The sequence below is a fragment of the Pinus tabuliformis genome, chromosome 2_2, assembly GCF_031772625.1.
Source record: "Pinus tabuliformis cultivar Carrire ecotype Pingquan chromosome 2_2, CPIR1, whole genome shotgun sequence".
Classification (NCBI taxonomy): Eukaryota; Viridiplantae; Streptophyta; class Pinopsida; order Pinales; family Pinaceae; genus Pinus; species Pinus tabuliformis.
This window is the reverse complement of record NC_142300.1, coordinates 139,043,127-139,056,551: the sequence shown is the minus strand read 5'-3', so window position 1 is coordinate 139,056,551 and position 13,425 is coordinate 139,043,127.

Below are 13,425 nucleotides of genomic sequence, written 5' to 3'. Positions count from 1 at the left end.
TCTTAGACTTCTAGGAAGGTCGGTTGTGTCCGCACTCTTGACTGATTCCGTGTGACAAATTGGCGACTCCGCTGGGGATTCCATTGATGAGAAAAGTCTTTTCCTTTGTGTGAACTTTGCTTTGAGAAAATTGGTTTATTTTTTTGGTTTTGGCTCTGTGATTCTGTCTCTGGGTGGGTTAGCTTAGGATTAGTTTTATTTTGGTTTTTCTTGAGTTTTTCAGTAGGACGCACCCTCTGAGTGCTGCACAGTGCGTCCCTGGACGCATGTTTGCTGTGTGCACAGAGCGGGCCCGCACCTGTGCTAACGGGTTGCCTGCGTCCCCTGCCAAAATTTGAGAAAATTCCATTTTTTACACTTTTTGCTCTTAGATTTTGTTTTTTCTTGGTTTTTTCTGCCCAGATTCATTAGTCCCTTGCCAAGAATCTTCACCTGAACTTGTTTCGATAGCATTGAGTGTTTTAGTGGATTTCATCGAAGTGTAAGCCCTAGGGTTTGATTTTCAGTAGGTCTTGTAGTGACTTTGGCGGTAGGAGTTGTCAAGCCTTAGATCTCTCTGGTCTTGTCAACATTCTAAGAAGTCAGACCTGTCATAAAGTCTACCTGTGAGAGCAACTTACCATTGAGTTGTCTCTTGGGCCAATTTCGAAGTGCTTGTTGTTTAAGTCTTGAATTCCATTTTACAAAAGAACAAAAAGATTTGAGTTTTGTTTTGACTAGTCTTTTGATTCTGCATTAGCTGGTCCTTGATTTGATTTTGATCAAGTAAAACAACCTAGAATCATCTTTGTGAGCTTTTGCCTTGTTAGGTTTGTTTAGAGTAATTTCTCTTTTGATTTGCTTGTGAGTCAAGTTTTCATAGTTTTTGTAGCTTTTGAGATTGTTTTGTGTTAAGATAGGTTTATATGCTTTATTAAAAAGAGAAAATACAAAAACATCTCCTTTGAAAATTTTTGTTTCAAGTAGCTTTGAAAGTTTTGAAAGAAAAAGAGTTTTTCGTGCAAGTAAAGAGTAGTCATGTTTGTGTGCTTGAAAAGAAAAAGAGAATTGTTTCTTTGATTGTCTTTTCTAAGGAAGTTGTTTTCTCTAAAATTTGCATTCTCTCAACTCTCTTAGTTAAGAATTTCATTGAAAAAGCAAAGTAGCGTAAATCATCTTAGGTGCATCTTTGTAGTGGTTGGAGTCGAGTCTACACACCATTGGTTTCACTTCCACTACCTTGTGACTTTAAAGAACAACCATAAAAGTAACGCTTAAAGTAAAATCGAAATAGTAACTTTTATTTACTAGGGCTCTGAAGCACCAATTTAGATCAGGCTAGTGTCTTGGAGTAGGTGAGTAATTAACTCTCCAAGACAACAAAACCAAACAAGTAGCTTATCTTGTGATAGAATAAATCCAATTGTCTCACTTGTACTCTGGGAAAGCTCCTCTTAAAGGAGAAGCACGAGCTCGTGTCCGAACCAGTGAGGGGATCATTCCCCCCTCGTTGGGAACGACGCCAGACATGGACGTATTACAAACGGTAAACCTCGGATTAACCATTGTCGAGGAGCCAGGGGTCACTTGTCGGTAAACCTTGGATTATTGTCAAGGAGCCGGCAAGGGGATTGAGCTTGCTACTCTGCCCTTGCGTGCTGTCGGAGTTTAGACTGTTCCCCCAGGTGCATTTGTTGCGGTTGGTAACCTTAGTGGCCATTATCTTTAGGATTCTACCGAGGTGACGGTGGAGGGAAGGTCCCACTGTACCTGGAGCAGACGTCGGCTATACTCACTTGGATTTTCTGGGGGGTTCACTTCACTCGAGACGGTTAAAGTGGAGGAACTTGGTCCAGTCTATTCATTAAGCAGGTTGTCGGGGTAACTGTTCCACCCGCCATTTCTGTACTGAATCCAGCGAGGTTGGGCTTCATCACCAACTAGCGCTTTTGGTCCGGAAGACTACTGTTTGTGTTTGGTTTGACGCCCTAGATTCTTTAGGCATGTGATTCAAATTTGTTTGGTTCTTTAGAGACTTTAGGTGGTTTGATTTGAAATTTTTACTTTGTTTTCGTGTGTAGTAGTTAAAAGTTTTAGCTGTGGCGGAATTACCGAGACAGTCCCGTAGACTTCGGGGCCAGTCTCCTGAAGTTGTTTCTGTGGCCGAATTGTTGAGAAGATCCCGTAGACTTAGGGGTGAACCTCCTCAAGACGAGTCCAGTCATCTAGAAGGTTTAAAGGTCCTTGTAACTCCTCCTAGTGGCAGTAGAGTAGGTTCACCTGAAGAAGGAGAATCTTCCTTGGTGGTCCATCCAGATTACCAAAGTTTAGAGACAGGTTATAATCCCGAAGCTGTTACAGTTTCTGAGCTTGTTGGTAGTTTTTCGTCTGCTAGTGATACAGGCGAAGAACCAGAAATATCCGAACCTGTTACTCCGACTTCTAGTGTTCCTGATTCACCGAGAATAGAAAGAATTATCACCGAAAATCTTCCTGTTGGTTTGATTGCTATTGAAGAGCTAGTTCCAGAGGAAGAAATAGGCGTCTCTGATCCTGAAGATCAAATTACCCTTGATCTAAGGGAGCGTGAATCTATCTTTTACAGTCCTCCTAGAAGTACTACTTGGTACCTTTCGTTAACCAATTATTTAGACAACTTTGGGCTAGGTTTTTCTACACCTCGTACTCCTTTTCCACCTGGAGGTATTCATACTCTTGTAAATATGTCTGGTCAGTCGTCCGTGTTTACACAAAGTCCTGAATTTTTTTTACATGGCGGTCCTTCTGTTCCTACTGGGTATCAATCTCTTTCTGGTACCTTTGCGGGAGCATCTCCTCAACCCGTTGATCATGGGTTATTAGTCGGAAACAATGGTAATATACCATTGGGTGTAGGAGACATTTACATGATGTCAGGTTCAGTTCCCGTTTCCCAACCTCAAGGTGGCCAATTACCGCCTGGGGGGCAACCTCAAGGTACTTCATTTGTGTCTGGGGGGCAACCTCAAGGTCAGTACGCTCCTATAGGGCAATACATACCTCAAGGTCAACCCCAGCCTCAATATGTACCCCAAGGTCAAACTCAGTATCAATATCAACCTCAAGGATGGCAACCCCAAGGGTATCAACCCCAAGGGTATCAACCTCAAGGATACCAACCTCAAGGTCAAGGTCAACCCCAGTATCCGTATTCACCTCAGGGTTATCAAACTCAAGGTCAATACTCAAGTCAAGGTTATCCACCACCTCAAGGTCAATCATACGGTCAAGGTATGGGAACTGCACCTTACAATTATCAATCCTATCCTCAATCCGGCTATGGATCTCAGTATCCTCAACCTGTTATGGGTCAATACCCTGGAATGTTAGTGTGGGATCCTTCACAGGGTCAACAGATGTTGCAGCCAAGTATGCAGTCGGTACCTCAAGCTGGACAACCTGTAGTTTCTGGTCCACCCCAGCAACCGCAACCTGTCCAGTCAAGTGTTCAAACCTCTGTAACTTCGGTAGTTACTCAGCCGCCAATTGCACCTAGTACTCCATCTCAAACGGCTTCTGCAACTACCGCCACATCTACCATACTTACTTCTGGAGTATCGACGGCTCCGATTTCTACTGTCTCTGTAACCACTCCTCAGACATTTGTACCGTTGTCCGGATCTATGATTCAAACCACGGTCCAGATGCCTATAGGCCAGCCTGGTATAAGTACGGTTGTCACTACTCAACCTCAATTTGTTCAACCTCCGTACCAGGGACAGTACCAACCTGGGCAAGCTGTCCAACAACCGGTTTACCAGTATCAACCGTATCCTGGGTACACTTATCAACAACCTCAGCAACCCCAGTACGGTCCGGTTAATCCTGGTTTTCCAAGAGGATATAATATCCCAAATGAAACTCCTGTTCCTAGTTATCCTGGATATCCTCCTCCTGGGGCCGGTATTGTGACCCAGAGTTTTAGAGATCCTAACCGGCAGTTACCGTTTATCGCAACTTTGGATTTACCAGACTTGACGCACCTAACGAACGATCCAATTCAATATCTTCCGTTCTGGCCGCCAATGCCAAATAAGTTGCCCAACGATATACCCAAGTTCGAAGGTAAGTCTGGAGAGGATCCGTCCAATCACGTGATGACTTACCACCTCTGGTGTGCTTCAAATTCTATCTCGGATGATTCGATCCGCTTACGTCTTTTCCAGCGTACACTCATTGGTCTCGCGGCCAAGTGGTACATTGAGTTACCACGGGCCTCTTTTTACAATTTTAGCCAGTTAACTACCTCGTTCTTAACTCACATTCAGTTACCGGTCAGATACGATAACGGTACGGAGTTATTAACTTCACTAAAACAATCAACCTCCACGTATATTTCCGATCACATTCATGAGTGGAGACGTCGAAGAAGGCTAGTGAAAGTTTTTATCCCGGACCAAATCTTAGCTGAATGGTTTGTTAAATCATTATTACCAAGGATTACTGAAGATGTAGCTAAGGCCGGAGTAGTTACTGAGGAGAAAGTCATTGCTCAGGTGCAATACCTTGACTTAGTTTACACTCAGTCAGGTACATTACACGAGAAGATTCTGGATCTTCCAAAGTCGAATCAAATCGCTGCTGCTCCTTCGGGATCTCATGCCGCTGATGGTATGAATGGTATCGTGAATACAAAGAGCAAGAAGAAGTCTTCCAAGGCTTCAACTACTCCTATTATCACTTTGCCCGATTCCCCGACAGGAGAGTCTTCTCCTGAACTTACCGCCGATATTCACGCTGTAGAGTCATCTACGGCCAAATCAAAAAACGGCGGAAAGAAGAAAGGAAAGAAGAAGGCTAAAGCAGACAAGGCTCCGAAGGAGAAAACTGAAAAGTCGGAAACCAATGACGAAAAACGCAAACCTCGATATCCTTGTCTTATTTGTGAAGAGGATCATTTTACGAGAGATTGCCCTCATCGGGCCGAGGTAGTCAAAATAGTCAAAGGTTCTCCCACTCCTGCTGTGTTAAAAAATCCATTTCCGGAGCAGGAGAATAAGATGATAGGTTCTTCCTCGAATGCCAGTGAAGAACCCATTTTGATGATGTCTCATGTGAGGATTGCGACTCGATCGCAAGATTATGGTAGTAAGAATCCTGTTGATGGTAAGGAAGCAGAATCTTCTCACTCTAACCCATCAACCTCAGCTCCTGGTTCCGATCCACTACAGATCGAGAAACCTAACCCAGACTTAGTAATTAAACCGCCCACCAAGGGTGTACTTCGAAGGTCTGCTTTCAATCCACATGTGAGAGCGGCCCAGAATTACAACATTGTTGAGGACTTAGCTGTTTCACCCTCCGCGATGTCGGCGTTAGAAGTGCTGCAATCATGTCCAGCACAACGAAAATTGCTTTTGTCGGCTATAGGAGCTGTTGATGTTCAGGATCCGAATCTAATGATCTTCGATCTAGAAAATAGTACGCCGCGTCTCCCCCATCAAATGGCTTTCCAAATTCCAGTGATAGTTAAAAACAGGCCTATTCATAGGACTGTGATTGATGAGGGAGCTTCTACGTGTATTATGTCGATTCAATGTTGGAGATCCCTTGGTTCTCCTTCATTGAACCAATCCCCCACCATCCTTAAGGCCTTTGATGGCCGTGGGTTCCGTCCGTTTGGTATTCTACAGGAATTGCCTATAGGGGTAGAAGGTAAAACCGTTAGTCTGGATGTGGAAGTGGTTGATGCCCCTCTAGACTACAACCTTCTTTTGGGTCGAAGTTGGTCATATGCTATGACAGCGATCGTTTCATCGGTCTTCAGAGTAATTAAGTTTCCACATAACGGTAATATCGTGACTATTGATCAGCTGACATACTTTTCATCCGACCCAGCCTCTTCAGAGAGTATTCAGCATGTCGGTAAGATGACAATCCCTTATAGGGACGTTGGTGTAGGTTTAGTTAAGGATTCCGGTTTACTGGGAACTTTTCCTCTCCCTCCGCTCAGCGTAGAACCTTCGTTTGCAACAATTCATATGATTACATCAAAAAACATTATTTATGATGATCCTTGGTTTGTCCCATCTGACTCTGAGATAGACTCATTCGGTAATGCTATGCCCTTGAGTCCATATGAAATTGCTTATGAAGCTCTCATGTCTTTTACCGACTTTCATTCGACCGAGGTCGACCAAATGAATGTGGTCAGTGAAGAGTCACTTTTCACCTCACCCTTAGAACGGATAGCGTTTCCCGAAGTCGTGTCATCTGACGAACAACTTCGCGAAATCCTAAGTGTAGACGATCTACCATGGGAGGATCTCCATCATAGATCTTCGTTTTTACCTAAGGATGATGCATTTGAAAATGATTTTTCATCTATATTTACCGCTGAATATGTCAAAGACGCTCAGGATCCAACGAAACATTCTGATTCAGAGTTGAATTTAGGGAATATTTCTCGTACTATTCCCATTGATATTTCAGTGAAGCCCGGAATTGAGGAGAACATTCATATAGGTGCCGCATGTACAGAAGAAGAAATCCAAACTTACAAGGCCCTATTCCAAGAATTCCGTGATGTGTTTGCCTGGTCTTACGAGAAAATGCCGGGAATCGATCCTGCCATTGTTGTTCATGAAATAAAGACCTACCCAGATGCTAAACCCGTCCGGCAACGGTTGCATCAAATTCACCCTCGAAAAGCGGCTGCGATTAAAGCAGAAGTCGAAAAGCTGTTGAAAGCAGGTTTCATTTATCCGATCCCGTTAACAGATTGGGTATCGAATATTGTTCCAGTCAATAAGAAACAAGGAACAATAAGAATCTGTATCGACTATAGGGATATTAATCGAGCTTGTCCAAAAGACAACTATCCTACGCCTTATATCGATCAAATTATTGATGATTGTGCCGGAAGTGAAATGTTTTCCTTCATGGATGGTTTTTCGGGCTATAATCAAATCAATATTCTACCTGCCAATCAACCAAAAACGGCATTCATTTGTCCATGGGGGACATTTGCTTATTGCGAATTACCTTTTGGGCTTAAGAATGCCGGGGCCACTTTTCAACGGGCGATGTCTTACGCATTTCACGACATCAAGCACATTGTGCAACCGTATCTCGATGATTTACCTGCTCATTCTTTACGTCGAGCTGATCACCTTGTCCACCTACGAGCAATCTTTATGAGGTGTAGGCATTATCGAATTCGGTTGAATCCCCACAAGTGTGTTTTCTGTATAGAAACAGGTCGATTGCTGGGATTTGTTGTTTCAAAAGCCGGCATTCGCGTCGATCCCTCGAAAGTCGAGGCTATCATCAAATTGCCTCCTCCTTCGAGTTTGCGCCAACTCCAAAGTTTGCAAGGGAAAGCAAACTTTTTACGCTGATTCATCCCAAACTACGCCGAGGTCACTAAAGGTTTTACACGGTTGTTGAAACAGAACGTTCAGTTCTTTTGGGACGAGATTGCCCAACAATCTTTTGATGCACTTAAACACGCGTTGACCCATGCACCGTTGTTGCATCCTCCCAACTACAACCGAGACTACTTCTTATACCTCGCAGCTTCGCATTCCACCATTGGAATGGTGTTAGTTCAAGAAGATGAATTCGGAACGGAACATGTGATATATTATCTCAGTAGGACCTTAAATCCCACTGAGCTAAAATATTCGCATGTGGAGAAATTGGCCCTGGCAGCCGTTCAAGCTGTCCAGCATTTTCGTCACTACATTCTTCTCCGTAAAACTACAGTTATTTCGGATTGCAACCCTATGATTTACATTTTGAAAAAACAACTGCTAGGGGGCAAGTACTCTAAATGGATCGTTATCTTGCAAGAGTTCGACTTGGAGTTCGAGAAGTCCAAGTCTAAGAAATCCTTAGTTTTTGCGGAATTGATGTGTGATTTCCCGCGTACTGACACAGAGACTGTGGCAGAGGAGTCTATTGTGGACGAATCTTTGTTTCTTATCAGTACTTTAGATCCGTGGTATGGGGATATAATCATCTATCTCCAAACCCAAACCTTTCGGCCTGAAGCTTCAAAGGCGGAACGTCAAAAAATTCGGTTTCAATCCCAGCAATACAAAATTATTGGAGATACACTTTATCGCCGGGGGGCAGACTTAGTTTTTCGACGTTGTCTAACTCACGAAGAGGCTGAGAGAGTTTTAAATGATTGTCACTCTGGAGCATGTGGCGGTCATATGTCTGGGTATGCCACAGCTCAGAAGGTGTTGCGCGTTGGTTACTTCTGGCCATCTATGTTTAAAGATTGTATCATTGCAGTCCGGAAGTGCCACAACTGCCAAGTGTTTGATCGAAAGATGCGCGCACCGCCTGCTCCTCTCCACCCTATAATTACCGTTGGTCCATTCGCCAAATGGGGTATCGACTTTATTACTTGTAACCCTCACTCGGCCGGGGGGCATGCGTATATCATCCTCGCGGTTGATTATTTCACTAAATGGGCCGAGGCGATGCCTACATTCGACGCAAGCGGCAAAACAGCTGCAGTTTTCATATTCAATCATATTATAACTAGGTTTGGTGTCCCACAAGCAATCATTACTGACCATGGGAGCCATTTTCGAAACACCATGATGACTGAACTTACAAGCCAGCTTGGTTTGCGCCATGACAGCTCTACTCCTTATTATCCGCAAGCCAACGGCTTGGTTGAGTCTATGAACAAAGTTCTGGTTATCATGATCCGACGAACCATTGGTATTCATCGGTCGAATTGGCACAACATGTTATTTTCGGCGCTATGGGCATACCGAACCTCAGTGAAAACCTCAACAGGGTTCACTCCTTTCCAGCTAGTTTATGGCTTGGAAGCGGTGTTACCCATTGAATGTGAAATCCTATCACTTCAAATGGCTGTCAAATTACTCCCAGCTACTTCCGAAGAGGAGAAACGTTTATTGTACTTAGCTAAATTAGATGAGACTCGACGTGACGCTGCATTGGCAATCGAGACTCACGCGAAGCGAATGAAAGCTCATTATGATAGAAATGTGACCCCTCGAAGTTTTTCGGAGGGAGACCTAGTGCTTTTATACGATCAAGCTAACGATAAGCTAGGTGCTGGAAAATTCGTTCCCATGTGGCATGGACCCTATATTGTAAAGCGAAAGCTAGCAAAAGGGGCTTATGAGCTGGTAGATTTTGATGGGGACTCTTTGGGTAAACCCAGAAATGGACTTTACCTAAAGAGGTATTATGCTTAAATGGTGGGTATGGAGAATTTTTAGTTAGGTTAGGTTTTCTTTCTAGCTAGTATGATTGTTAGTTAGTTAGTGTGCTTAGCTTAGTGAGTGTGTTTTTCGTCGTTATTCTGGCTTATCTTGGTTTTACTCTTGATATTACAGATGTCGACGCCTCTCCAAACATACATTGGATTTTCTGATGGTGCTTGTCGTAGTACACGGAATATCTCTTCCGCAGCTTGGGTTATCTATTCACCCTCTGACGAGTTAGTTTCTATGCATGGGGTAAGCCTCGGTCAAACAACGAACAACATTGCAGAATACGGTGCAGTGGTTGAATTATTATCCGAATCTATTTCATTTGGAATTCGACGTTTGATAGTGAGGTTAGATTCTGAACTTGTTGTATTACAGCTTAATAGAGTTTATGCCATTAGAAATCCTGTGTTATTAAGGTTGTTTTTGAGAGTGCGTCTCTTGGAACATGAATTTGATTACATTGAATATCAGCATATTCCAAGGTCCTTAAATACATTAGCAGATGCAATTGCTTCTCAAGTGTTGGACAGACATTTACAATAATCATGCAAGTAAACTTAAAAACATTTCATCATACATGTTAAACAAGATGAGCCGGTAATAGTGATATATATATCGATAGGAGTGTGTCAAAAAATATACATCGTCTTCGATCATAGGTTGAAAAACACCTTATGATCGGCAAAAATGATAGAATACAAAAAGTCAAAAATGTCACATGTGTCTACAAAGTGACTAGCCAATCACTGGTGGTGCTCCCTGTACGACACCACTAGACGGGCTACCTTGCGCAAAAATCTCCTAAACGGTCCAGGGACCGCGACCACATAGCGCTGAAGTCTGATAGGAATATCATCCATAGTAGTCTCAGGTATATCCACCGTCAGACGCTGTAGATCATGCTCCAACTCAGCTAGTACCTCTGCAGCCGCCGTGTCCTGTGGGGCCGGTACCGGTGCAGCTGGATGTCTCCTCTCAAAAGGCCGGAGGTTGGCTGGACGCTGTGGACCAACATCTGCATTTTGAAAATTTTACTGTCAGTTTTGAGACGATATATATAAAAAACAAAAAAAAAAAAATACATAATATGAAAACTCGTGAAAAATAAAGTACCTCTGTCATCCCATTGTTCTCCCTGTGGAAGAACCATGTCCGGATCACCTCGAAAATCTACTCCGGCATACGGAAAGTCCTAAATCGCAAACACCTGGTCCTCTAACCAGTGAAAATAACTGTCAGTGAATCGAACAACTGCCGCACCCTCGTCTGGATGCCGGGCCATCACCGCAACCCATCGTACCAGCTTTGGCTCCTGAGGACCCAAAATATCAACAGTGAGATGCTGAGGGATTAGCATCGGAATTCTCTCTAGGGCAAAGCTCACGACTATAGGCCCATATCCAAAGGTCTTTAGTTTCCCGGTCTTTTCCCTGGTCAGTTGAGCTTTTAAGTTAGCCGACACCGCATCACACCAGTTGAAGATGGTGCCTTGGAGACAGTCAATTGCCATCCGCATTTGGGACCCAGTGGCAATTTGTAAAGTGGCTGAGCCACAAATCCTGGTCACAGTGAAAGCTAAGACCATGAGTTCACGCCGAGAGATGTATTTGATCTCTATGCCTTTCGCATGGTGTCGATCAGGTAGGCACCAATCTGCTCGGAGACTATCAAGGGATTGGCCACCCGGCCTAGTCCCGGCTAGATTGAGTTGCTTGCCTCTATTCGGCAAGCCAGTGAGAAATTAGATATCAGAGGGCTCTATCTCGAGTTGTTGCCCCCCGATATAAAAGCATTGCTCTTGAACATTCCATCTCTCGACCAGCCACTCCAAGAATCTTACCTGAGCCCTCATGCCAGGTATGGCCCAGTATTTGTATAATCCACATCCTCTTAGGGCATCAAGGGAAGGTTGATGATTGATTGCAGCTTCATCAACCTCCTCATGCTCTCTTTCTCTCCAATCCAACATGATAAGTGCCCTACACATGAACAAACAGGCATTAAAATCAATTTTGGGTAAATTCAATGGTTAATTTGGGAGCTTGGGGTTTCAAAATCCGCGTTTTGCGGAGGACGCACCCCGCGTTTGGCACACAGTGTGCCGGGACGCAGGTGGCTTGAAGGTAGCCTGCGTCCCCCGACCTTTTCCCTGTGTAGGAGCAAGTCGAGGGACGCAAGCCAGCCTTTAGGGAACCTGCGTCCCCTGCGGAGCGGTTTTCAAAACCCAAAACCCCCCAAAATAAAAAATGAAACCTAAAATAAATTTCTAAACGGATGAAATTGACAAGGAGGATGTTGTGAAATACCTGGAAGAGACAGCGGTCGATTCTAACGGTCGGATTTTCCGTAGCGACCACGGGAAGTTTCTTGTCAAAAGCTCCTTTTTCAACCTCAACAGTCAAACGGTAAAAATGACATGGTAAAAAGTCTTTTTATAGGTTTTTTGGATGAATTTGTTCATTTTTCACCATGGAAAGATGTTTTTTGATGTATTTTTGCCTATCTTAAAAAGGTATGAGTAATGTGTCGCTTTTGTGCAGGACAAAGGGACTTAGAAGGAAAATTGTCATTTTTTCACGAACAAAATATTAGAGTCATCTTTTAAGCCCTTTTCTGACTCCTAAAACATGAAAAGATTGCCGAGCGTTTCTTTTACACTCGTTAAAACGGAATTAAAAGACGGTCCCCTTATATCTCTTTTCTGATCGTAAAATCAGGAAAAGATGGCCGGGTTTTTGTCGTTTCAAACTCGATATGGAAATAAAATGACGTGTCCTTGATCGCTTTTTACTTTTCAGGTCAGTGGCACTAATTATGAAAGTACTCCTTGGTCGCAAGATCAAGCGGTTCCCCCAGGTATTATTTTATACTTTTTCGGGCTTGAGGGATGCAAATCTACGAAAAAGTTCAACTTGGAGTCTTCTTAAGTTTTTCAGACTCTCTAAAACTGAAAAACGCCGAGTTTCTCCTATACTGGGCTCGTTAAAATTTCACAGTAAAGGACCTGTTCAATTACAAACAGGAACGAACCACTCCTTCCTAGGGTTCGAATCAAAACTAGGTTGGACTCATCCGAAGGATGAGCTTATAATCAAGCACATGTTATCCTCCTCAAGCTTGTTAAAAATAAAGAGGTACTTGCCAGAAATGGTGGGGGAAAAGAGAGAAGAATGAGCCTATTTGTTACCTTTTGTCTCAGAAGAAGCTTTACTACCACTCTTGAACACGACACTTTTCATTCACCTGGGTTGGGAAATTCTTTACCTCACAGTTGATCAAACCACTTTGAAAGTCTTCAGCCGGGTACCGGGGATTAACTTTGAGTTATTTAGCACCAAACCATCTGTCGTGTCGTTATGTGTTCAAGAGGTCTACAAACAAAACTTTCATCTGCAAAATACTTGTCATCCATTTGACCATCCCTGAGTCAGTCCTTACAGCAACATTTCTTCAACTTATGATTTCGTGTTGTGGGCTTGCCTGCAATGGGTCACTTTCTATCGACATCAACACATTATCTAGAGAGATGACTTATAAATCGTCAGTGCCTTGAAGTCTGCATGCATCAATGGCAGATTTCTCGCCTTTGACATCAGTTTACATCATTGACTTTCGATCGAAGGATTCAGTGAAATGTTCGACATCAACTCATTCATTCACATCTCATGGATTGTACTGGGTACTTTGAGAACCATTGACATTACTGGTGGTCTCTCTCACGCTTGTTAACAGTTCACATCATCGACTGGTAATCAAGTGGTTTCTACCATGTTCGACATCGACTCATTTATTCGCATGGCTAGAATCGTACCAATTCGAGAAGTAGGAATGAAGACCCTCGATCAAATCTTTACCATCCAGGCTGCGAGGAGTTTTGTATTAATTATCTAAGTAGACTAATCATAAACAGATGGCTGCGTCCATACTGTGTCTACAAAAGTCTATGATTATGATGTACTGCAAAATCATTCCTGTATCAGAGTAGTTAGTCTGTTGGTTAAAGTTTTAATCTGAGTATGGGAATGCCTACCTCAGTGATCATATAATCTTATACATGTATTTTGTGTTGAAAATTGCAGGTTCTGACCAGGCTCTCCATGGGATAATCCTTGAAATGATAAAGCGCTTCACCCTTCCTAGATAATACAAAACCCTAATCTATTCCAGGCTTCGCACTTTAGGGGGCAATCTGTTACACTAA